General features: G+C 47.4%; 1 pseudogene; it reads left to right on the top strand.

Annotated features, from left to right (window-relative positions):
* Positions 1-22697: 22697 nt before the first annotated feature.
* Positions 22698-25700, top strand: LOC115318422 (annotated as a pseudogene).
* Positions 25701-25882: the final 182 nt, after the last annotated feature.

A 25882-nucleotide genomic window follows, 5' to 3' on the forward strand; every position in this document is an offset into this window, starting at 1 on the left:
CGAAACGGCACGATGCAGGACGACAGCGGACGCTGAGCTGATCTGCAGTATCTCAGCAGAGGAGCTTGCGAGTGCCAGTGAACATATGCGCAATTCATGACTCACCCTGTCCATTGTTTCTTGGCAGCCGTGGTTCGTGCCGCCGCATGTGACCAACCTCATGGCGGCCCTGAACGACACCGAAAATGGCCGCCACGAGGCACGCTGTTCACGGGAGCCACATACCCTCAGGGGCAGCGACCACTCTCACTTAAAGGAAGTCAAGAAAAAGACGACCACATCAAAGTGGGCAACCTCCTAAAGAAATCAATCGACCCAGCGGACGTCGGGCTGACTGACGTCCGACTTAAACCGATTAGGGGAGGACTGGCCATAACTACCAACTCAAAAGAGGCCATAGATAAACTGGAAAGGAAAATCAACGAAACAAAAGACACCAGAGAAAAACTAGAATACAAAAAACCCAAAGAACGAAATCTCCATAACACAAGTAGAAAGAGAGCTAACAGAAGAAGAAATCACGAAGGCAATCATACACCAAAACAAAATCGAAGCAGGAGAGGACGAAATAGAAATAATTCGAACTTTCAGAACAAACGACGGCACGAACACCCAGATCATTGATCTGTCTGCAAACGCATTCAGGCAACTAAAAAACAGGAAAAGGTTACTGATAGGTTGGACCTCCAGTCCCGTCAGAGAGAATATATATGTCCCAAGATGCCTCAACTGCTCATCATACGGACACACACAAAGACAATGCCAAAACAGAGCGACGTGCCCTGAGTGCGCCGGAGAACACAGACACTAAGAATGCGAGGTGATCACAGTCAAATGCAAAGCCTGCAGCAACAGCAACGAAAAATTTAAATCACAATTTGACACTAACCACAAATTCACAGACCCGCTGTGCCCAACATATAAAGCACAAGTCGAAAGAATCCGACAAAGAACTTCACACTAAGGGAACAAAAGAGAGAGGGGGGGAGGGGGGGGGAGAGGCGAGAGAACAGAGGACAACACGATAGAAGAGGGAACAGCTAAAGTGAAGAAATATGGTACACATAAAACAAACAACACATCCATTAGAATCACCCAAATAAACCTAAACCATTCATATACCGCAACAGAACACCTCAAGAATAATCAACCACACATCCAATCCGACATAATATGCATACAAGAACCCTACTACTCAAACAACAAAATCATTGGTTTCTCAGTAAAAGACATAATCATCCACAATAAGGAAAAACCTAGAACAGCAATAGTAATACATAAAAAAATATTTGATATACACCTGGTAAAGGTTGATAGGGATCTAATAGCTATAACACTCACTACAAGCAAGGAAAAACTACTACTAATAAACTTGTATTCAGCACCCAAAGAAAATCTAGACTACACACTCGAACAAATTGAACAAATTCTTGAAAAACATTTAACGACACCAACACTAATAGTAGGAGACTTCAACTCAAAAAACCCCACATGGGGAGGAAACAAAATCGATGAAAGAGGGGAAAAAATGGGGGACTTCATAATAGAAAAAGACCTACACCTCGTCAACCACCAAGACTCACCACCCACATTCACATCGGCAAATGGAAACAGCTGGATCTACCTAACGCTCTCAACCCATAATTTAACACAAAAAATAAACAACTGGGAAATCCTAGATGAAATTACAGCAAGCGACCACAACTACATAAACATAGATATATTTAAATCAATATCCAAAACAGTCAAAAAGCTTACCAAAAAAGGCGAAATAGGACTAATAGAATCAATAAGAACAGACAGAACACTAAGCAAAATCAATGGGAAACATATAAAAAACAAAGAAAACCTCGAACAAATCATAAATGAGACACTAAAGAGATTAGAACAAATGTACAAAAAACACTCCAAGAAAATTAAAGAATCAACAGGACAAAACCCCTGGTGGACCCCAGAATTAGACACCGAAAGGAAAAGAGTTAGAGCACATCGACGACGATATCAGAAATGTCAAAACCAACTAAAAGAAAATTACAAAAGCTTATATGTGGAAGCCCAGAAAACATACAAAAACAACATAAAGAAAGCGAAAACGGAATCCTGGCAAAACTTCTGCACAGAAGCCACCAAAAAGAATCTATTTGACATTCCATATAAAATAGCACTTAACAAAATAAAGAGACCTATAATAATCCCCCCTATAAAAAAAGCTGATGGAACTAAATCAACTACCCTCAAAGAATCAATTGAAACCATAATTAATAGCCATTTTCCGAAAGACCAACCAGAACAATATACAAAACAGCAAAGAGATACTAAAATATATACAGAACAAGCCCCCCAAACCGAAGACGACAAACCCTTTACATACTCAGAAATAGAACACACCATTAAAAATACCCCAACTAAGAAAACATTTTGCCAGCCCCAAGAATCAAAAATCAGACTAACACCCAAACTTGGAAAGACAAAAAATTTGTCACTGATCCAGCGCTGTGAAATTTTCCGGTGATACCATACTTCCACGATAAGATACTAAACTCGACACACCTCTTCAACACTTGATATTTTATTACTGTGAAGCACATAGTCGATCAGACAAACCTTTACTCAGTACAGTGTGAGCCAAAGGAGCCAGTCTGTAACTGGAGCAGAACTTGAACAGTTCTTTGGAACAATTCTCTCCATGTCCATCGTGAAGCTCCCAGCAACAAGACTTTATGGGAGCAGTCCTGTTGGGCAGCACACTATTTCGGATATTCTATCGTGCAACCATTGGGAGAAACTGAAGTGGTTCCTCCATGTTAACGACAACACCATATTTGTCCCCATTGGTCACCCATCCCACGACAAGCTACACAAAATCAGACTGCTTCTGAACATGCTGAACACACAGCTGCACTTGATTCATAGAGAGGAGTATCTGGCGGCAGATGAGCAAATAATCCCGACGAAATCAAGATCATCAATCAAACAGTACAATGCCCAAAAACCTCACAAGTGGGGATATAAGGCATATGTACTGAGTGCAATATCGGGATTCAGTTATAACACTGAGGAGTTTGCTGGCACTCAGAACAACACCGTACCGGTTGGGTGTCCAGACCTCGGCGCTAGCAGCAACGTAGCCTTACGGCTGTGCCAAGACTGTTCCTGAGCAAAAGAACCCCATTTTTTTTTGACAACTGGTTCACCAGTGTGCCACTTGCAGTTCAACTTGCCACGAAGGGCTTGCTTCCTTTAGGAACAGTGAGAGCAAACAGATTGCCTGGGTGCAAGCTACCAAAAGACGCTGAGCTGAAAGTCAACGGACATGGCAACATGACTGATCGAACCGCAACAGTCGACAGTGTCGATGTGTGCGTGTTGTGGCGCTGTATGACAAGGTGGTGACCAGTTTGTCTACCTATGCTGGAAGTGACCCAGAGGCTGAAGCTGGGAGGTATGACTGAAAAAGAAAAAAATAACACCAGATGGTTCCATGCTCGTGGTTGGTGAAAGTATATAATAGCTACATAGGCTGTGTGGATCTTCTGGACTCGATGCTTGTGCTTTACAGAATTGAAATCAGATAAAAAAACGGTATCTCAAGCTATTTTTTTTTATATCCTAGATTTGGCAGTACTAAACTCTTGGCACCTCTGGAGGCAAAGGAATGCCGCTAGCTGATGAAGTTGTCTGTAGCTGAAGGTCCCTGCAAAGCATGAAAACCTGCCAAGAGAAAACAAGGGCACCCGAGCAATGAAGTCGATGCTCAACTCTTCGAGAAAAGGAGACGAGGTCCTGCAGCTGCAGTACCCTCGCAGGACGTTCGCCTGGATAAGACGGACCACTTCTCCCTTTGGATGGAGACACGGGCAAGATGCAAATTGCCGAGTTGCCAGGTAAAATCCTTCATGGCACGCCAGAAATGCAATGTTCCTCTCTGCTTGGAAAAAGAGGAACTGTTTCATGAGGTTTTATATGTCCTAAATTAGTATGCATGTTGTTGACACCACTCTGTCATTAAATTACTTTTTTTTTTTGTAAACAATAAATATTCTTTAAAATATTGCCACAAATGGTATGGTCAAAATAAGGTGATTAAAATGTCTCGTGGTTTCAATAAAATTACACATGTATCCGGTACGCCGACGGTTCAGATAGTTAAATCACGCTATAAATCAAGTGCAGAAATTATATGATGGCATGCAGTTAAGTAGTAAAAATAGGTAAGACAAAACTTCACAATGCAAGGTAAAAATGTGTGGTAGAACGCAACGAAAAACACGAATACAACGCCTTTGCCAGAGCACGGAGGAAACAGTAGAGCGACCATTTGAAGCCAAATTATGGCAATCAGTCACGTGATTCCAAGATGGCAGCACCCATGTGAGAGAGGGTGAAAATGTCTATAAACAGCCCTGCTGACTCCAAGATATATCCTGGTCTTGGCTGTTGTGAATTCTCGGCTTTTTAAAGGGGCCCTGCATTCATATTTAAGCGTCTACCTTTTTTGCGGTTTCCACGTCTCTTGGGGTTCGGGCAAGCCAGCGGGCACGGAGAGAGTAACTAAATATCAGTGAGTCATATTTTAACCGGACGACGCGGAAACCTCCTCCACCGACGAGGGCGACCCGCGGTACCGAAAGCGCGCAAAATGTGACGTCTTTAGTCCTGGGCTTACTACTGGTCAGAGCCGCTAAAAGCTTCTTTTTAGTCGAAATACAAAATATAAGTGGCGCGAACCGTTTCAATACTGAACAAAAAGTAGTTTTTGTTCAGTATTTTAGATAAAAAAAGAAACGAATGCGGTTCATAAAGAACGGAAACAAGAAATGACCCGTCAACATACCCGCCACCAAGCGGTAGAAAAGGCGGCGCATACTAGAAAAGAATAGTGGGATCAGGCGCCGACACGGAAAGGTCTTGGATGTACGCGGCGGCGTTGCGGTCGTATGGGCAGGAGGATCCGACCGGCTCCGAGCGTTCCGAAGGCCTTCGGCGAAAAGCTTTGTCTTGCGGTTTGGCCATTTCGCGGTATGGCAGCGCAAAGTAGCTCCCATTCTAAACTGATCTTTACCCCGTGTTTGCTGTCGTTTGTGGCCAATGAAGTGTCATGCCGAATTAGTATTTAATCGTGCAGTAAATGCAATGAGAGCCGCTCTGGCTGCCCACTGCATACAGCCTACCCAGAACATGCTTTGATGGCGCCCTCTCGCGCCGTCGACACGGAGTGCAGCAGCCCTGAGCGCTCGATGAGCTCACTACTTCTCCTCTAGTTCACGGCCACTCTCAAGCAACCAAGGACGTCATGAGGGAGGTTATTTTTTGCTTGTTTTTGTAACTCTTTAATTTGTCTATAACTTTTAAAATAAGGGGAATTTCGAGAAAAGGAAAGTTTCACTAAGTTACTACGTTCAGTGCGCTCAGGTTCGGTGCAAATTAAAAATTAGTAAAAAGTCATGGCAGGGCCCCTTTAAAGGGGTACTCCACCGATTTTTTGAGCTACCTCAACTAACTATATTTTCTGACTCCCCGGCCTTTACTCTCTCCGGTATGCTATTTAGAATCGCGAAATTCATAATAGTTATTGCGAAATCGGCAAATGAAAATGATGCAAAACCCAACATTCAAATATACGCGCGCTTTTCAGGGCCGTGACGTCAGTGGCAGGCAGGCTTGCCAGTCGAGCAAGCAGCCAAAAAATAGAAAATGCCAATCATTTGTTCCGTGCTGGAGCGCGGGTACTGCAGCGAGCTTCCCAAGCATTCATTTGACACCATGAAACTGCTTCGAATCAGTTTAAAACAAAATCTACAGCCCAAAGAGTGAACCCCTGCCTTCCACTGACGTCACTTTTTCATTGTTGCCAGTAGAGACTTCGAGCTTGAAAAACACGGTGAGGACCAAAACTGTAAATTCAATAACTTCGCGAAAAAACAATATTTTGACCTAATATTTGGGATACTATTTTCGCGATGTTTGTTGGTTAGTTTAGCAAAATTTCAAGCAAATCGGAGACAATGAAAAAATCGGTGGAGTAGCCCTTCAAGCAATCCTGTTAAAACAACAATCATGAGAATGATAATATTGTAAAAAATTTCTGTAGCTCAGGCCAGGTTAAATTGTGGATCACATGCACAATATCAAAAACGCTGACATGGATAAGAAATTTTAGAAGTGATATGACAGGTCCTTGGACTCTATACGGCGCTTGTTCAGGGTCACTCCGAATTACACGATCCTGATCCTCATTTTCCGTTTTATTTCTAAAAGCAGAGCGGGTCAAGATGAAAGTCGTAGAGCAGACAGAGCCTCGCGGCAGCAAAGAAATCACGCGCGCCTTCTGGCCTATCTTGACTCAAGAACATTCATGATTTCGAGACAATCCAACTCTTTTATCCGTAAGAGAGAGTCCAACTATCCCCTTAATCGACCAGACAGCTGGACTCCACATGGCGATTAATCAATTTGTAGATCCGGTCTATGGAGTTGCAAAAAGCATCCTCAATTACCTTGCCACATAGACCAGTGAGAACTGGGATGAAGAGATAGGGGATTTCTCCAGTACTGGGTCAGCACTGCACCAGTTTCACTGCACTCGTCAAAGCAAAACTGGAGTTCCAGGATTTCTTTGAGACTGTGAGTCAAGTGCACAACATAACAGAACACCTACACTACTTGTACCGGTAAGTTATCTTTGTAGTTGAACGTAGCCTATCATAGTACCCGACAGGAAAAATACAGAAGGAGTGGGAGTCGAAAAAGTTTAGGAGTTTGGACGAGTTACTCCGCCACTCTCAAAAGGTGCTTGTTCCGCCGGCCTAAGGGGGCCCTCGTGGCACCGGCTCTGGCCTAGCGCCCCCCCCACCCGAGCGGCGACCCACTGCCGCCCCCGCCAGCTACCTCCAGGGAAGAAACAACCGGCTTCGGTCGACAGCAGCCACCACACGGAACGGAGCCCAAGTAACCCTTCCACCACACTACAAACAATTGCAGACACCACCACCTCAGGACATGAAGTATACATTAATTGTACTAGTGTCTATAATTGAGCGGACCCCGGTATTTTTCGAGGCACTAAACCAGCTGATGGCGCAGTTCATGCCGTCTCCACAATTCGCAGCAGCCCACCTAAGCAGGTGTGGCAACAAGACACATGGCAGCGGCTTAAATTGAGACGCAGGAGTGCGGGATCCTGGGAGACGGAACAGTCCACATTGCACAGAACGGAGTTGCCAGCTACGCCGCAGAAACGTAAAGGATGCGGAAGGGTCAACACCCATTTTCACCCCACCGCAGACTGCGGTGCTTCCATCCATTAGAAAGAAAGAAGTGAGCACCTTCACTGAACGAGAAATCAGTGAAGCCGTCAAACAGGCCGGGACTGGCAATACAAAAGACTGCACGGTCCACTGAAATAAAAAATTTAATGCAACTGCCATCACCACATGAGGATCACTCGTGACTGAGAAGCTTTTCCGGGTCCGAGAAATACAAAACGGGAGGAGACACTCCCACATCAGCTATACAAACACTCAGCAGGGAACCGGTGCCGTGGAGTTATTATCTCCCCAGTTGGGGAAATTCTAAAGAGACACTCCGCCATTCTCTCCTCGTCACCGACTTTGGTAGTGTGAGGACGCACGCAATACAAGTGGCAGAAGAGCTGACCGGGGTGGGGCTCACCTACCTGCAAAACTAGTCTTGCATACTGTAGTGGGCCGCCGTTGTGTTACATACCTCGAAATACTAGAAAAGTCCCATATGTAGGCTGCCTATGAAATAGTTCCAGTAGCATTTGGTGAGAACAGCCCCCGACGTTGGCAGCATGCCTTGTACAATTGCTATTCAAATGCAAAATACTCCCGAGGGTTTAATTTGTTCACTTTATGAAGGTAGGGGAAGAAGAAGAAGAAAATAGATGGTGCTATGGAGGTAGGGGATATAATGGTCACCATAACCTGAGGCCGACTCTTTGATGTGAATTGTGATGTTTTAAGAAATTTTAAAAAATGAGTGAGTTAATATATCTATTGTTTGTGGCTCTTAAGTTCCACATCATTTGGAACTCAATATGCGTCGATACACATTTGTGTCGACACATATACAACTTTAAAACAATATGAAACTTAACAAAGTTAGGAACTCATCACCACTTGCTAACCCACGTTGGACGAGTTCCCAATCACATTGGCCATGTTGTCATAGTGTTCAACTCAAACCAGACATGCGAAGAGAATGAGCGCTTTCTCGCTTGTGATTTGGCCTGCGCTTACCACAATCATTGCAACACCTTCAGGCTCCTTGTGTCTTGTGTGGTGCAGAGAAAACGAGTTTCATTTTGCAGGCATCGTATGTGAGTAGGATAGAATGAGTAGCATAATGTGTGTGCAACCTTATACTGAAGTTGTTTTAACAGTTATTCCTGTCAAATAGAGTATTTCACATATGTTGACTAATTTCACTACAAACTTGCGACTCACTGCAATTAAATATTCTAGGAAACATGAGCGGAACTTCACTAGCACTGGGTTTAGAGATTCACCTGGCCCTTCTATTGGGAGATACAAAGATTCCTGGGGTCACTGCCCATCGACAGCACCAGCCTGGTGGATGAGAGCAGATGCTCGGACCAGTGGCGTATGCAGGGAAGGGGGGGGGGGCCGAAGCGGCCCTGGCCCCCACCGCATTTTCTGAGAGGGGAGCGGGGGTGGGGAGTGGGCGTGGTCACTGACTTTTGGGTTCATCAATATCAATACAGTGTTGTATATTTTTTAAAACAGTGGAGCCAACTTCGTGGAGAAGTTGTAAAAAAAAAAGGAAATAAAAAAGGAAGGGAATGCAATATGCTATTTATGACATAGTAAAAATAATTTTAAAAATGTGTAGTTTTAACGTCTTTAATGTATATGACTGAAGAATAATCAATTAACAAATTTATTGCTTGATTATTCTATGAAAGGGTAGCAATCAGATTAATTTGTTAATGAACCCCCATCTCCAATCAAGATTCAAAGCTTTATGAAAGCCATAGATTGTGCGAGATAACAAAAATATGTAGGACCAAAGGTTTTACAAACCACAGCACTAAGATTATGGAAGCATCCGACTTATTATTTAACGCTTTGCTGAATTTCCACGCATGTGAAAATGTGAAACGATACAACACAACCTTTAGTAAGAAGAAACAACCACAAAAACATCCAACATTTAATAAGAAGGGTCCAGCTTGTGGAGACCCCACAGATCGCGATAAATGTAACCAAGGACTGCGGATGCGTGATTGGGCGTGTAAGCCACGGCCTCCGCAATCTGCTTTTTGTGTATGTGGGTGTTGTCGCTTTTGCGTTTTTTTCTGTTCCAATATAGTTTTATACAACGGTCATTGCAGAGTAGACGGCACTGCAAGATTCACACACACAGAGATATATATATATATATAGCCTATATTTGGCCGCATATCTAATTTGTTAAATAAATTGTGAGGTAGGCTGCGCTGCGTAGCATTAAGGCACGACCACATTGCCGTCAAAGAGGCTTGTTGAGCGACACAAGGCGCCGCAGGCTGCCGACCAAAACCAGTTTTCGCATTCAGCGGCACGACATACAGCGCCGCTGAATGCGCATGGCCAACCGGTCCTTGCGCGGTTCAGAGCTCACCGCTCCTCACCGCAGAAGAGAGGAGCTGATGGGAAGTGGCGTAGATAGTGACGTTGCGATGCCATGGCAACGCGCAAGCCGGTTCTCCGCGGGTCTTTCACGTACCGAAGGAACGTAGCATCGTTTCGTTTCGTCTGCTATTCTTATTTCCCCCAATGCCTTTCCCAACAAAGTGGGTCCTCGAAACTGTGCGACTGCTTCCCTTTTTATATGACAAGACGCAGCCAGACTACCTAGATAAGGACGCTAAAAACCGCTGGAAAATTATAGGAGGGAAATTTTGAATTTCAAGTGAGCATGTGGCACTCGTTGCATGCCCTCTGTGTTGTGACGGATGTCGTGTTGATTAGGGGACACTGTCGAAAGTAGCCTTCATCTCTGGAGCACCGCCGGGGCAGCAAGGCACTGACCTGTCTTTCGGTGTTTCGGTACAACCAACTCTGCCGGACCCAAAACCTGCGCCTGCTTCCATTGAAAGCGTGGTGACGTCGCAAGATCAACAAACAGGCTAGGATAATCATATTCACACTGATCACCAGGTCATCATGGACACCTAGCACGTAGGCAGCGAGTGCGGTTTCGATGCTGATATATGCGAAAAATGAGAGCTGAAAAAAAGTGAAAAATCCGACGGGAGGCGTGCACGCAATCGCGAGAGCCAGTGCTGTCACGTGACGCCCGCAAGACGGAGGCCAATGTGGACTCCTCGCATTGAGACACCAGACAGCGGTGCCGACCAGCGGCGCCATTCATGCTAATAAGGTTCAGGAAAGATAATATATTTATTTACTTCTACTTTTATTGCTTGACGAGTGCCCCATGTCCCTTTCGCGGAGCCGCCAGGGCTGGTGTGTAGTTGCCACAAAGCAGCCCCCGTGTCCCCCGTCTTAATTGTCCCTAGAGGACCCCACTCTGGGTGCATACCATGCGCTGTGCCTCGTTCGAGCGAGGCGGGGCCCCTCAATGTTGTGTAGACTTTTTTATTTTGAGAACAAGCGTCAGTACTGTTCTTGCACCCCGACGAGGGGTTTTTCCTGGAAGCAGTGTCCCGCTGATGATCGACAGTTAGGGCGAAGGTTTTTGGAAGTTTTCGGGCGTATGTGCCCGAAACTTCTGTGTTCTTAATTGAATTTTCTATTGTATATGTTTGTTTTGTACTGCGTGGCTCCCATTGGGCCTAAGAAGAGCAATATCTCATTGGCTCCTTGGATGGCGGGAAAAGTCTTAGCAAAGTGAATATAAGCGCCTAAGGGCACGGGATTTGCAGTTTAAGGTTAGAGTACTGAAGTTGTCATTGGCAGTTTGCGAACCGCGCGAGATAGGGGCATGAGCGTGCGACCTGCTGCCTTAGGCCGAGAGCCAAGTGCCATATGTGAATGTATAAACCAATTTCCATTGTTCCTTTGTTGCGTTGTGCGACTTCCTTGGGATCACCCTCATACTCAGAACAAACTAATTGACAGTTGTGGAAATATTATACAAGACAGCATCGTTAAGAAGGTCAACGAGGCCAAGGCTTTTAGCGTACTGGCTGACGAAACAATGGATATCGGGGGTCTCAAGCAAATGTCCGTGTGTGTCAAATACATGCAAGATGATAAGGTTCGTGAAGAGTTCCTTGGATATGCTCAAGTGCATGATCTCAGCGGCTGGGCACTGGCAAAAGAAATCATCAAGTTTCTGAGCGGCGTGGGAATTAATCAGCAACACCTGAGAGGCCAGGGCTACGATGGGGCCGCAGCAATGTCAGGACGACTGAACAGGGTCCAAGCTGCGGTACTGGAGGAGCACCCATTGGCATTGTTCCTGCACTGCGCAAGTCACTGCCTCAACCTTGTGTTATGTGAGGCAGCCACAGCTCCCGATATAAAGAACTGCATGAGCACAGCTTGCTCATTCTTCCGCAGCTCTCCAATCAGAAGTAAAATACGGGTAGACAAGGTTGGACCCCTTTGCCCGGAGTACCAGAAGAGGCGCCTCGCGCCGCTTTGTGAGACGAGATGGGTGGAGAGACGATTGCATATTGACAATCATCGAGCTGCTGGAACCCATTGCTGCCGCTCTCCAGCAGTTGGACGAGAGTGGAGCTTCAGACAGCGCCTCTCGGGCACATATGCATTTGCTTTCAACATCATCCAGTGCCTTCCTAATCAGCCCGCACACAGCAGCTAAGGCTCGTGCATCGACACTACCTCTGTTGAAGGAACTGCAGGCTGTATCAATCAACTGGCCATCAGCCCTTTCTTACGTAAAAGAAGAAAACTCAGCATTAGGACAAATGCGGCAGAAGGTGGAACACGAGTTCAAAAGCATAACTGACGGAGCCACGAAAGCAGCGGAGTTCTTTGCCACAGTGATAGAGCTGCCAAGACGCTGGAGTAACATGAGCACATTGAACGACCCTGAGTCGTTCTATCGGGTTCAGTTCTGCGTACCCTTCTTGGACTATTTTAATTAACAGCCAACTGAAAGCAAAATTTGAAAAACATGAGTTCATTCTATCTTCATTCAGCTGCGTTCTTCCTTCGCAAGTAGCTTCCAACCTCCAAGACCCAGTTGCTGAAGACACACTTCTCGACTTCTATGTGGAAGATGTTGACAGAAGCCAGGCAATTGGCGAGTTGAGGCTGTGGTGGCACAAGTGGCAAAATGACACAAATGCTCCAGCAAGTGCCTCCCAAGCTTTCGAAGCGTGTGACTCCCCGTTCTACCCGAACATTTGAAGAATTCTTCAGATCTTGGTCACGCTCTCCGTCACGATGGCGAACGCTGAGCGCTCACTCTCCACCGAGGCTTGTAGGACTTGCCCTTCTGTATTCACAACGAGAAGTGACGGCTGATGTCAAACAGGTGATTCGCCGTTTCACACTGTCCTCAGCTCGTCGCCTTGATTTTCTTTTGTGAACGGACTTCGGAAACCTTAGAAATAGACAACAATGAATTAATGTCGAGAGTTGGGCTAGTTGGTATTCGTTGATCATAAATAATGATTCGTTGATCATAATGGTGCTGATAGGGGAAGGGGCTGACACATACATGTCTAAGTGAGAGTGCTGATTTGGGGTCTTCCTGGTGTGTGTGTGTTTATCTTATTTGTTCTTTTTTCCTTTTTCAAGTAATAAAGTTTCAGTTGCGAGTCAGCGCTTGTCCCGTCTGCGTGTTTCTTCTCCTTCGTCCGTGTTTGTTTGCGCTGTTTTTACATTATGAACAACAACGAACAAATTATGTGAGATTTTTGTTGGTTAGATCAGGTTAAGATAGGGAGTAATTTATGGTGGAGCAGCTTTCCAGGGTTTATCGTCTATCCATCAGGGTGTTCCGCGTTTCTACTTATGCATCATTGTTTTATCAGCGCCGATGACTGGAGGCTTCGTGCATTTGAGCCGTGCTTTAAAAAATATTTTTTTTTTATGATTCTTGTTTTCTGCTAACTCTGGTGCCTTCTGTTGATGTGACTTGTAAATAAAAAAAAGTAAAAGGCAAATGCCTTCCTGGTAAGGAATTTCCGGGGCATCTTTTTTACGTATCATACATAATCATTTCAAAACCACTATGACAACTTTATTTTAATTATTTCTTAGAAGAATGCATAGTTTATTAGAAAAAAAAAAAGAAAATGCTTTTATTTCCTTCTGGATTTTCTTTACTCTTTTTATCTTGTCCCCCTTCACTCTCATTGGTCCGGCCCCCTCGGAAGTGAAATCCTGCGTACGCCACTGGCTCGGACCGCTCTATGCCTGCAGTATTGGAGCTATCCACCTTTCATTTTTAATTGTCTTTTCTTATATAGTATTTTCTGGTGTATAAGTCACGGTTTTTTCCATCCATTTCTCGCGATGCGTCTTATACAACGATACAACTTATACAAGTTTTTTTTTTTGACGCTGCACGTTATTTTTTGTAGAGCACCGTAACCATGTAGCCACAGGTGGTGGTGTCCCTTCCAGGAGGCGCAGCTGTCTTCCTTGACTTCTGGCATCCGCCTCTGGTCTATCTCGTTGCGACAACATCCGTATTATCCTTTGTGCTGCCTGTGTTCCCACTTTGTATCGATGACATACAAACATGCCGCCACCGAAAGCACGGAAAAGCTACACGGCAAAATTGAAGTTGAGTGCTGTCACGTAGGCGATTGAAAACGGCAACCATGCAGCAGGAAGACATTTTGACATCAGCGAGAAACTCGTCCGAACTGGCGGAAAACTGCGAGCAAGCTGAAGTCAATGAAGAGCACGAAGAAAGCTAACTGCGGCAAAAAGGATAGCTGGTCCCAGCTAGAGAATCGGCTGCAAACATTAATTCTTGAACAGCAAGCAGGGGACTGTCCACAGTGCAGGTACGTCTGAAGGCCCAAACAGTGCCGAAAGACACGAGCTTGGTGGACTTTATTGGCGGGCCATCTTGGTGCTTCCGTTTTATGAGATGCCACCGGTTAGTTATCACAGCCCGCACAACACTCTGTCAGAAGCTTCCGGACAACTTCCAGCAAAAAATGGAAAGTTTTCAGGAATTTGTGAGAGAACAAATTCGAGACCATGATGTTGGGCCTAGTCACATCGTGAATATGGACGAAGTCCCTCTGACATTCGACGTTCCAATGGGAAGGAGTGTTGCCGACAAGGGCAAAACGACCATTACTGTGACAACCACCAGCCATGAGAAATCTCATTTCACCGTTGTTCTGGCCTGCTGCGCTGATGGCACCAAACCACCACCCATGACCATATTCAAGAGGAAAACGATGCCCAAGGATCCCTTTCCGTCCGGAGCCGTCATCCAATGCAATGTAAAAGGCTGGATGGACGCAGAAATGATGGGGCTGCGGCTGGACAAATGCTTCTCGCAGCGACCAGATGGATTTTTCGAGATAAAGAAGGGCCTTCTCACGATGGACAGTATGAGAGCGCACATCACTGCTGTCATAGCAAAGCACTTCACGGCATTCACTTTTAAAACAAGCTTTTGCAAAAGAAATATTGTTGCATGTTGATATTATTTCATTTTGGGTTTTCCAGCTTGTGTAGGTTGCGTTAGCACTACACTCTTTAAAACACTTCTTCAGGGACTCGCTGCCATTCGCAAGCTCCGTAGACGCTGGTGCCACGCAGCAGCCAGAGATTACGTGTGTTCATACAACATGTAAGAACCAAAAGTAATTGCTGCCATTGCAGTATTTAAACAAAATAACTTAAAAGTTCATTCTAAGGTTGGACCTTGTTTATGCAGGGCCATTTCTTTTAATGAAACATATCAAGAACACTGAGATGGTAGCAGTCAATTATCTCAATCTGCTGTGATTTTGGTTTTTGTACTGCAGATTGATTTCATCTTTTGTTTTCAAGAAACTGTTCAAGAATTCTTCCTGGAGCTGACCCTAATGTCTCCTCTTTCATGGCTGGATTCAGCATCTGCTTTTGTCATGGCTGGAGGGAGTCGAGGACAATCCCTATTCACAAGAAGGATGACTGGTAGGAATCCGCTAGCTAGAACTTGATCATCGGCTGCACAATTGCAAAGCTGTACGCAGGATGCTTCACGTCTGGCTGCAGCTTTGGCTGTACAACCAGTATCTTCTCTCACAGTGTCAGAAGGGCTTCCTGCTACATAATGGTGCATTTCAGGGCAATTTCGTGCAGCAGGAGTGTCTCGACAAGTCCTAAACAAGTGGAAGAGAGTCGCGTGTTGCATCCCTCAACCTTGCCAACAACTTCAGGCCCGTCGCGCATGATGCACTCGTCTACACTGTTTGGGGGTGTAATTTTAAGCACACTATAATCTTTGTTCCTGCCCCTGGCGATCACATTTTTCGTGTCGAGAAGGTGAAGGACTACCTCCATCCACTCGTAAAGCCCCACTCCAGAAACCCTCTGAAAACATTTTGGTAGGCAGATGTGCCGCTCTTCTCACGAGTTGTTCAACTTTACCAGTGACTGCTAGCAATGCAGGCTTCCAGTTAAGAGACTCTATTCAATGGCGAGGAATGTTGTCACCAGCATTATGAAGATCCTCTCAGAATACACGTGAAGCAATAGACCATTTGCTAAATGACTCCATCAGCAAGTGCATGCTGGGTTTGTGGTGTGGACATCACACGTTTTTTTTCTGTTTCGCCTCAGGCATCTGGCAACTAGAGCCTGCAGCAATATGCCACCGCAGGGCGCGGGCGTCTGCGTAAACAGTTAAGGGTTTCACTTTCGAAACCGGAGGGATGCGGCCGCATTGGGGCCAACATGGAGATGTATTACTTTGCCTTGTGTAGCTACGTATAATAAATAGTTTTATGTAACGGACATTCCCACTACATAGTCGGTGACCCGGGTCCCGGACAGCACACCTCGGTCACACGACCCCAAGCGACCACCGGTGAGCAAGCATGACTTCCCCCAACTGTTCCGCAGCTGAAGCATCCGCCCAAGCACCGCTATCCTCTAACGTCTCCACCATCGCTCTCAAGCTTACGTGCTTCTGGCCGGCGGACCCAGCTCTCTGGTTCACGCAAGTTGAAGCCCAATTTGCGACGAGACGTATGACTTCCCAAAAACAAAAATTTCAACACGTAGTTCCCGCCCTCAACCAGTCGGAAGCGGCAGAGGTGCGCGACACCATACTCTCTGCCAGCCGACCCCCCATTCGACCGGCTGAAACTCAAGCTGTCCACCGCACCACCCTCTCCGAAGAAGCGCCTGCAACAGCTCCTAACTGCAGAGGACTTGGGGGACTGAAAACCACCCCAGTTACTCCGCAGGATGCACCAGCTGCTCGCGGAGAAGGCTGCAACAATCGACGACTCGCTCCTTCGGCAATTGTTTTTGCAGCGCCTACCAGCTAATGCGTACAGGGTGTTGGCAGGTGCCGGAGACATCACGCTTGACGATCTCGCTGCCCTGGTGGATAGGGTAGTGGAAGTTGCTTCACCCAGCATCTCTGCCATCGACAGCTCGGTCCAAGCGCTTCTAGACCCAAATGAAGTAAAAAAAACTGGTTTCTTTCATGGAATTCGGAGCCCAGCGCGACGAAGTCCAGGGCATCGTGCAGGTGCTCGCAACTCTGGAAAACCCACGGCCGAGACACCCTCGCTTCTTTTCTCGCCCTCGTGGATCGTCGCGCGCGCATGAATACCGGAGTTTGCTGGTACCACCACAGCCTTGGCGACAACGCCACCAAGTGCATCCCGCCCTGCGCTCAACAGGGAAACATCCAGGCCACGCACTGAAAGCGGCCGGTGCTCTTGGCCTCACAGCGCGCCGCTCTACTCCATCTTCCACCTGTACAGCTGGGCTGTACTAGCCCAAATGAGCAGAGGGGGAAGCTTTTAACGGACAGTTCTTATAACAAAACTAATTTGAAGAGGGAACATTTGGTGCCATCCCAAATGCAAATTCAACCTCAAAAATTGTCTCACATATCAGGAGTGCCTTCTCAGCCCCGCCTATTTTATCTGGTGGACAAAGTATCCAAAACCTGCTATCTGGTGGACATAGGTGCAGAGTTTATTGCAATCCCAGCTTCCTGTGTCAATCGTCGAAGGTGCCCAAGCTACAACTTACAAGCTGTAAATGCTACAAAAATTGCAACGTACAGCCAGTGCTCTCTGATAACGGACATCGGTCTAAGCCAAACTTTTTGCTGGATTTTCTTGGCTGCCGATGTCAGTCACGCCATCCTTGGGGCTGATTTTCTCTCAGTTCGGTCTTCTCGTTGGCATGTGCAACACCCGGCTACGAGACGCCACAACGCTCCTGTCCATGCACAGCATCGCAGCAGCCACGGGGGCGGTGACTTCGACACTACTTTGACCACAAGTCCGGTCAGACTTTGAGGATTTGGTGCGAGTTTTGTTCCCCGACGTCCCCAGTGACCATAACTCTCCCCATCAAGCACTATAACTCTCCCCATCAATCACCCACGTCGGGACCACCCTCGCCGATTACCACCTGAGTGAATGAACGAGGCCCGCCGACAGTTTGAGCGCATGCTTGAACTCGGGATTGTGCGACCATCCTCAAGCCTATGGTCGTCCTTACTGCATATGCTCCCCAAGTCCACCCCAGGAGATTGGCATCTTTGCAGTGACTACCGCTCCCTCAACCATGTGACCCAACCAGACTACTATCCTGTGCCCCACACCCATGATTTCGTAGCCACGCTTCACAGGGCAATGGTGTCCTCCAAGGTGTACCTTGTCAAAGCATATCACCAAATACCAGTGAAAGAAGCTGACATTGCAAAAAAATGCCATCACTACTCCATTTGGGTTATTTGAGTACACCCGGACGTCCTTTGAACTTCGGAACATGTAGCAGACTTCCCAGAGATTTATCGACGAGATAACACGAGGCCTGGATTTCTGCTACGCATATGTTGATGACATCCTCATCGCCAGCACTTCTGCCAAAGAACATGCATAATACCTGCAACAACTCTTCACTCGCCTCGAAAATATGGTTAACTCCGACAGTCTTCACCCTCTCGGCGATAAGGTTCAAGCAATTCGGGATTACCCTCAGTCAGGCAACAACCGAAAATTTTGGCAATTTCTGGGATTGATTAACTTCTACCGAATATTCCTACCAGGTTGCGCACACACATGCAGCCTCCGAACGATCTCCTGTCATCCCTGAAACCAAACACCACTCCGTTAGAGTGGACGGACCAGGCCCAGGCCTCATTCATGCAGATCAAGGAAAACCTGGCGGCAGCTGCTCTCCTCGCTTATCCTCAACCAGATGTAGCTACACGCCTCATGATGGACGCATCTGATGGCAGCGTTGGTGCGGTGTGGCAGCAGTTTGTTGATAAAATTTGGCAGCCTCTGGCATTTTTCTCGAAGTCCCTGTCACCTGCGAAAACTTGCTACAGCACCTATGGACGCGAGCTTCTGGCAGTCTACACGGCAGTCAAGTATGTCCGCCACTTCTAAGAGGGACAGTCTTCTTGCCTAAAGGCCTTTCTCAGGAAATCTTGTCAAATAGTGTGCAAGAGAGCTTTGAAAAAGAGTCTGACCGCCTGCAGAGGGCAGGGTTTCCATCCAGTAAGTTCACTGGCAGAAGTGGCAGGTAGTTAAATTAAGAAGTTTAAAAAAGGGTGCTGAAGCCACGCCGTGAAAACAGAAATCTAAGGCCGGTAGTTATTTCTTACATGCATTCCGTCGCGCATAATCTGAGGAAAGTTGCACAGCGGTACGAGGTTCCGATAGTTTCTGCACCAAAAAGTTGAGGCGGCTATGCAGTAAAATCAACAACCCATGCCCGATCGCAGATCCATGTGATACCAAGCACAGGTATAAGTATATGGAATGTACAACTGGCATAGTTTACGAAATTCCGCTGACGTGTGGGTCGAGTCACGTGGGGCAATCTGGCAAATGCGTGAATGACCATGCGCGAGAGCACGCTGCGTCAACAAAGACGACACCTTCCGGACATCTCGCGGTTCACTGCAGCAGGTGCCCTTGCGCACCGTTATTCCACAACACTAAAATCCTAGACAAATATAAAAGCAAAGTGTCAAGGGAAATACGCGAGGCTTTCGAGATTGAAAGAACGGGGAGTGATTACATTAGCGAAGCTTCCTCATCCCTTTCCACAGATGAATATGAGTTTTTGAAACGGGGGCTGGGCAAAGATGAGGAATAATAGTATGCCTGTTGGGTACACAGGGTGTTTCACGAAAGGTGGACAAATTCGATATTGCGAAAACTATGCGTCGCAACAAAAAAAGGCTTGTGTTGTTTTGGTCCTAGTCCAGGGGCCTTATTTAGGAAAATTATTAAAGTCCCGGATAATTAGATTGTTAATTATTTGTGCATAATTAACTTTTTAATATTAAGATTAAGAGCTTGGTTTCAATTAGAAAATTGCTCAGAATCATCCAAAAACACTAAATCAACAAATTGAAGAACGATAGAAGGCACGCGCAGCATTTTAAAAACCACACAAATTTGACGGGTTTTTAAGTTTCGGTTTGCTATCGGAGCGCATCTCGGCCCCGACGGCACCGCGCCCCGTGGAAAAATAGTACAACCAGCCTCTGCTGCGCTGTCATCGCGCGACGCAGCAAACCCATGTATTTCTACACGGGGCTCGGAGATGCGCTCCGATAGCAAACCGAAACTTAAAAACCCGTCAAATTTGTGTGGTTTTTAAAATGCAGCGCGTGCCTTCTATTGTTCTGCAATTTGTTCATTTAGAGTTTTTGATGATGCTGAGCAATTTCCTAATTGAAACCATGCCCTTATACACAAACAATATGAAAAAAGTTAATTACGCAAAAATAATTAACAGTCTAATTATCCCGGACTTTAATCATTTTCCTTAATAGGCTCCTGGCCCAGGACCTAAACGACACAAAACGTTTTTTATTGCGACACATAGTTTTTGCAATATCGAATTTGTTCACCTTTCGTGAAACACCCTGTATATGTCCGTACTTTTCAAATAAACTTTAGTTGAGAATGTGCCCTGTCCTATTGTCTTTCTGTCTGTCCGTGTATTTTTCAGCGCTTTTTCACTGTAGGCCATTGCACATCATGAAGCCACAAGCCCCTGATCTACAACTTCACCACCAGAATGAATGGTGTAGAGGTGGTCGCTTTTCTTTGTCCTTTTTTTTTTCGCACCGTCAGGACGGCATCCCCAGCTCTGTTTTGTTTACACGCCTGACGGCACTTCGGTCGGGAATGGGGAGCCGCTTGGGGAGACAAGTGTTGCGTTTCAGGGGGTCCCACGCTGTTACGAGCCGGAATTGTGCTTGTTTATGAGCTTTTCCCGGTATCGAGGAAATAGCCTCGGGCATGTCGCCCTCTTCTTGGCATTTCGTGCGGAACCCCGGCTTTTCGAATGCATGTGAAAACACTTAACTTGCACACAAGAGGCTGCTGTCTCAGTGCCGCGCACGCCTACCCCTTGACCCTGAAACGCAGAGCCATACGTAAAGGTTTGCCGGGGAATCCACGGCTGAGACATAAACACGTCACCGGTCGCCAGGTCGTTTGCTGGGAGACAAAGTGCTTCAGAGCTCTCGGAGTCATGCCTCGGAACTCTTCCCTGATGCACGGGGACCAGGCGCTCCCCATATATTCTGTATATGCCTGACGTGCCCTTTCTTTTACTTTGTGTATAACGGCATTTCGGGGTGGCATAGACGTGCCCTAGTCGACATGTCTCAGCGGTTCTCGCTGTGGTTCGCGAATTAGGAAAGCCATAAGTCATATTTTATCCTCGGGTTCTGAGAACCAAGGCTTGGCTTATGGTTCACTCTCTGACCTCTCACCCAATTGGTCAAAAGTGCACTGGTTCCTCTAGCCAATGGAACCAGGGTCAAACCCTGATTGGCCTGGACGGGTTCGAGCATGCTGCTTTAGACCCTGGCCGGACAAGGAAATCCGAGTTTTGGAACAGGCTAGTGAGCGACCCCACTTACGTTCAGCTCCCGCAGTGGGCCGCGTTACCTGTCGTGCGCGACAGTGTTTGTCTTAGCAGCTACAAGGCAGTCGCCGTCCTTACCGTGCGCGGTAGGACCATCTGACGCCGAGGCATCCCCTGAAGTCTAAGTCGTGCGCGGCAGTTTATTACAGCACATGGTCTGTTCACACTTGTCGTCTTTTATGTAACTGTTTGATTCTTCCTATTTTATCGATGTAAAGTTTTGTCAATCTCGTTAACCCAACGAGTTGTCGGTTGCCTCCTGCCCTCCAGCAACTAGCTTCATCCACAATCCCCCGGTCCTCAACTGCAACTCAAGGTAGTCTATGGTGGTCGGGGAAAACAACCCCCTAACATCACTGGCGCAGTCGACAGGATTGTAGACATCGTCAGCACCTTCAAGCATCATCAGGCGCCACCAAGAAGATGACGCCAGCAGTTGCTGCGGGGGAACCCATGGTGACATCCCCATCGACGGGAGGCGACGACACTCCTAGAGCGGCTACTAAAGTTCAAGTAGGTGGTCTCTCCTCTCTGTCAGTGTTTTGGGGGACACTGTCTGAGCAAGGCATAATGCCCGAAATGAGAAGTGGAATTTCCACTGTTCCGACTAGTGCTGCGGACAGCAGTGACATGGAGGTGAATAAGGGAGCGGGTTCGCCGTCGAACTCCCAAGTAGAGGGGACGGACGGGTGCTTAGAACTTAAGAGGGCAAAAATCCTTCTTCGGCAGATGGAAATTCAGTTAAAGTTGGCCGAGCTGAACGCTCACAGTGGGGCGAGGGCTGGGCGGAATGAGTGGGATCCTGAAATTGAAAGGGGGGAGGCGCTTAAGCACTATTCCAAAATGCTCCACGGAGCAATTCCAAAATTTCCCCATGACGCCGAAGTGCCGGTATGATTTGAGACCGTAGAGTGCCTTTTTCAAAGGTATGCCATGCCCGTCGAGATTCAGGCACATCTTGCTTATCTACTGATCGCCCTTCGGCTAGCGTACCTTTGCGCGAGCATGAAGGACGGAGAGTTTACGTTCGGACGCCTGAGGTCTGTGGTGCTTGCCGAACTACGACTTTCGGCAGAGGAGTATCGCAGAAGGTTTACCGCTGCGTCAAAAAGACGTGACCGAGACGTGGAAGCAGTGTGCTACCAGAACCTCTAGCTGCCTCCATATTACCGGGAGGCTAAGGGGGTGACAGAATTCTCTCAGCTGTCGTCACTACTGGTTGCGGACCGTATGAAAGAGTCAATGGGGCAGAGCACTCGGGAGTATGTCACCCTCCGAGAGGGCAAGGACTAGCTTAACCCGGCGGGCATGACCAACCTTTTGGCAGTCTACAACACAACGAAGGGCATTGCTCGAGGCCCAGAAGAGGAAGAAACGAGAAGGTCCTGGGGAAAACTGCCGCCACGACGAGGAACCGCCTGCAAGGCCACCCCACACGCCCCGCATAATTGCCACGAATGTAGTATCCCCTCACACCAAGCAGCGGAATGCACACGGACACGCGAAACGAAGGCGTCGACGTCTCACGCGAATGTGCAAAACGCTGTTCTAGGTGAACCTCGGCCGGACCCACTGACTATGAGAGCAGCAAGCGTATGGAAGGAGTGGCTGTAGCCTTCTGCATCGATGCACATTCAAGTGATGTGCGGTGGACAGGGGATTTGGACTATTTTGGACTCGGGCACCGAAATCATGGTCGTGCGGGAGTCCCTTTTGCCAATCGGGCAGGTGAGGCCCAGCGGTTCCGTAACGCTCGAGTCCACTTTCGGTGAAAAGGTGAAGGCCAAATTGGTCACTCTTCCTATGTCTCTGATAAAACCGGATGCTCTGGAGCTCGAAGAGGCGTGCGGGACGGTGTCGGTAATGTGTGCCCTGACGAATGATCTCGCCCCGCACACCGACTGCTTGCTTGCCTTAGACGCATGGGAGGCACTTTCCACCGGTGTGCAGCATGACACAAATGGGATGAGAGCCAATGTCTTTGGGAGAACACACCCCGACAAGGTGGTGTGTGCAGACCAAGTAGCGGCCAGGGCGGACAGGGCATTGGACAGCGCGGAGCCTTCCTTAAATTGTTATGACGCCGGTCAGCTGAGAAACTCTCTCGCCCAGCTGCAAATGACCGATGACGAGCCGACTCCCAGTAAAGCGAAACAGCGGTCAGGGTTGTTCGGAACATAAAGGGACGACCTAACGCTTGCGACGGCGATGCGCGACGCCGGTCTAGCTTTGCGCGGCACGTTCATTGAGACCTGCGTTTCGGGGAACCCAACAGCACCGCTCGGGCGCCCGCAGGAGCATATGGGGGACGTCTCGCCTTCAGTACACGAGTCACCGCGGGGTAGTAACCTGGGAACCCGGAAGGCGGTGACACGCATAAAATGACGGTGTCCCCCATGGCGACAGACGGGTGGGGCCATCTCCGGTTACCATGAGCATGTGGACCACCTGAGACTGCGTGCCTGAACTGTTGTGACATTTCCGGAAGATCACAGGGCTGTAGCATTTTTGTGTAACTGTGTTGTCTGCAGGAGTGTTATCTACAAGAGACTGTGGGAACTTATTGTCACAACTGCGTTATTGCTTTTATCACCGCGCACAATGACTGTTGTAGTACTGCCTTTTTCTTGTGCATGTGTTTTGTTGTGCACTTTGTCTATTTTTATTGTTTTAGTAAGTGTTTTCTGAACACCCGTCCAGCATCTATATTTGTGCATAAGTGGCACAGTTAACTTCATTCTCTGATAGCCACATGTGTTTTCCTTCCATTACTCATGGTTACATTTCCTTGGTAGCTTTTATACCATGTTATCTTTTGGGTTTTGCCGGAAAGTCCCGTTAATTTGTTTTTCCAAGTGTGTTTGTATAAGTTGCATTTGTATTTTGGTTTTTGCCAACCACTCTTGTTTGTTTTAACTGCTGTCCAGTCGAAGAAGTCCTGGCTCACTCTTAGGAGGGACGTGTAGAGGTCGTTGCTTTTCTTTGTTAATTTTTTAGCACCACCAGGACCGACATACACCACTCTGTCATGTTTATCCGCCTGACGGCGCTTTGTCGGGAATGGGGAGGCGCTTTGGGAGAAGAGTGTCGCGTTTCAGGGGGTCCTGCGCTGTTACAAGTCGGAATTCTGCTTGTTTATGAGCTTTTCCCGGAAACGAGGAAATGACCGCGGGCATGTCGCCCTCTTGGCATTTTGTGCGGAAACCCGGTTTCGAACACACGTGAAAACACTTAACTTGCCAATGTAAGGCTGCTGTCTCAGTGCCGCGCACGTCTACCCCTTGACACTAAAACGCAGGCCCAGACGTAAACGTTTGCCGGAGTCCCACGGCCGAAACATAAACATGTCACCGGTCGCCAGGTCGTTTGCTGGGGGACAAAGTGCTTCACAGCTCTCGGAGTCGTGCCTCAGAACTCTTCCGCCTGATGCACGGGGGACCAGGCACTCCCCATATATTCTGTGTATGCCTGGCGTGCCCTTTTTTTTACTTTGTGTCCAACGGAATTTCGTGGTGGCATAGACGTGTCCGAGTTGACATGTCTCGGTGGTTCTCACCGTGGTTCGCGAATATGTATTTTCTGTGGCATATAGGAAAGCCATAAGTCGTATTTTATCCTCGGGTTCCGAAAACCAAGGATTGGCTTATCGTTCACTCTCGGAGCAATGACCTCTCACCCCATTGGTCGAAAGTGTGTTGGTTCCTCTAGCCAATGGCACCAGGGTCGAATCCTGATTGGCCTAGACGGGTTTTGGCACGCTGTTCTAGACCCTGGCCGGACAAGGAAATCTTTGAGTTTTGGAACGGGCTTGTGAGCGACCCCATTTACGTTCAGCTCCTGCAGCGCGCCGCATTACCTGTCGTGTGCAACAGCGTCTTCGTCTTCGCAGCTACTATGTAGTTGCCGTCCATACCGTGCGCAGTAGGACCATCTGACGCCGAGGCGTCCCCTGCAGTCTGTAAGGTTGACGTGCCGCAACCTGCAGCAATCAAGTCATACAACACGAACATGGGCGGTGTTGACCTGAATGACCGTTTCACGGCCTACTACCATACAAAAATTCGCACAAGGAAGTGGACCGTTCGAGTGTATGCACATTTCTTTGATCCTGCTGTGTGCAATGGGTGGGTCGAATACCAGGAACACCGCGCTCAGCATGGCATGCCAAGGAAGAAAGTCCTTGACCTTCTGGACTTCAAGCTCCAAATTGCAGAATCACTTATTCTTTCTGCTAAAATGCTATCACCTCACCAGGCATATGGAAACGAAAAGCAACAGCCTCGAAAGCGAGGGAGGCAAGATGATGCTTCTGATGCTGAAAGCAGCGAAGAAGAGGTGGTGCGCTCTACGACGCCAAAGAGACAATGAATTGTACCTCTGCCAGCAGATGCTGTCAGGCTCGACAGGACAGACCACTTTCCGGAGCATGTCACACTTAAGTCACAAATGAAGTGAAGGAAACAAGGATGCTCTGGGAAGTCCAGGATTCGCTGTGTAAAGTGCAAAGTTTTTCTCTGCATCCAAAATAGAAACTGTTTCATGGATTTCCACAAGCGCTGAAGCCTGGAGTACCCAGTTGGGTACCTGGTGATTCTGCCCAACCATAATAAGATATTGCTTTACAGATTTGTTTTTTCCTTCTATTTAACCTCCAATACAAGAATAAAGTGTAATTTTTGAAAATATAGTCACAGTTTTTTCTGAGGAGGTTAAGCTGCACATTGCTTTGCATAAACGCCAGGAATATGTGCGAGCCACAGATAACCAATCAAATCTTACTACACCTCCCCCCTCGCGGCTGCAGCAGTTTT

The sequence above is a fragment of the Ixodes scapularis genome, unplaced genomic scaffold (genome assembly GCF_016920785.2).
Source record: "Ixodes scapularis isolate PalLabHiFi unplaced genomic scaffold, ASM1692078v2 PGA_scaffold1__304_contigs__length_218370807, whole genome shotgun sequence".
Classification (NCBI taxonomy): Eukaryota; Metazoa; Arthropoda; class Arachnida; order Ixodida; family Ixodidae; genus Ixodes; species Ixodes scapularis.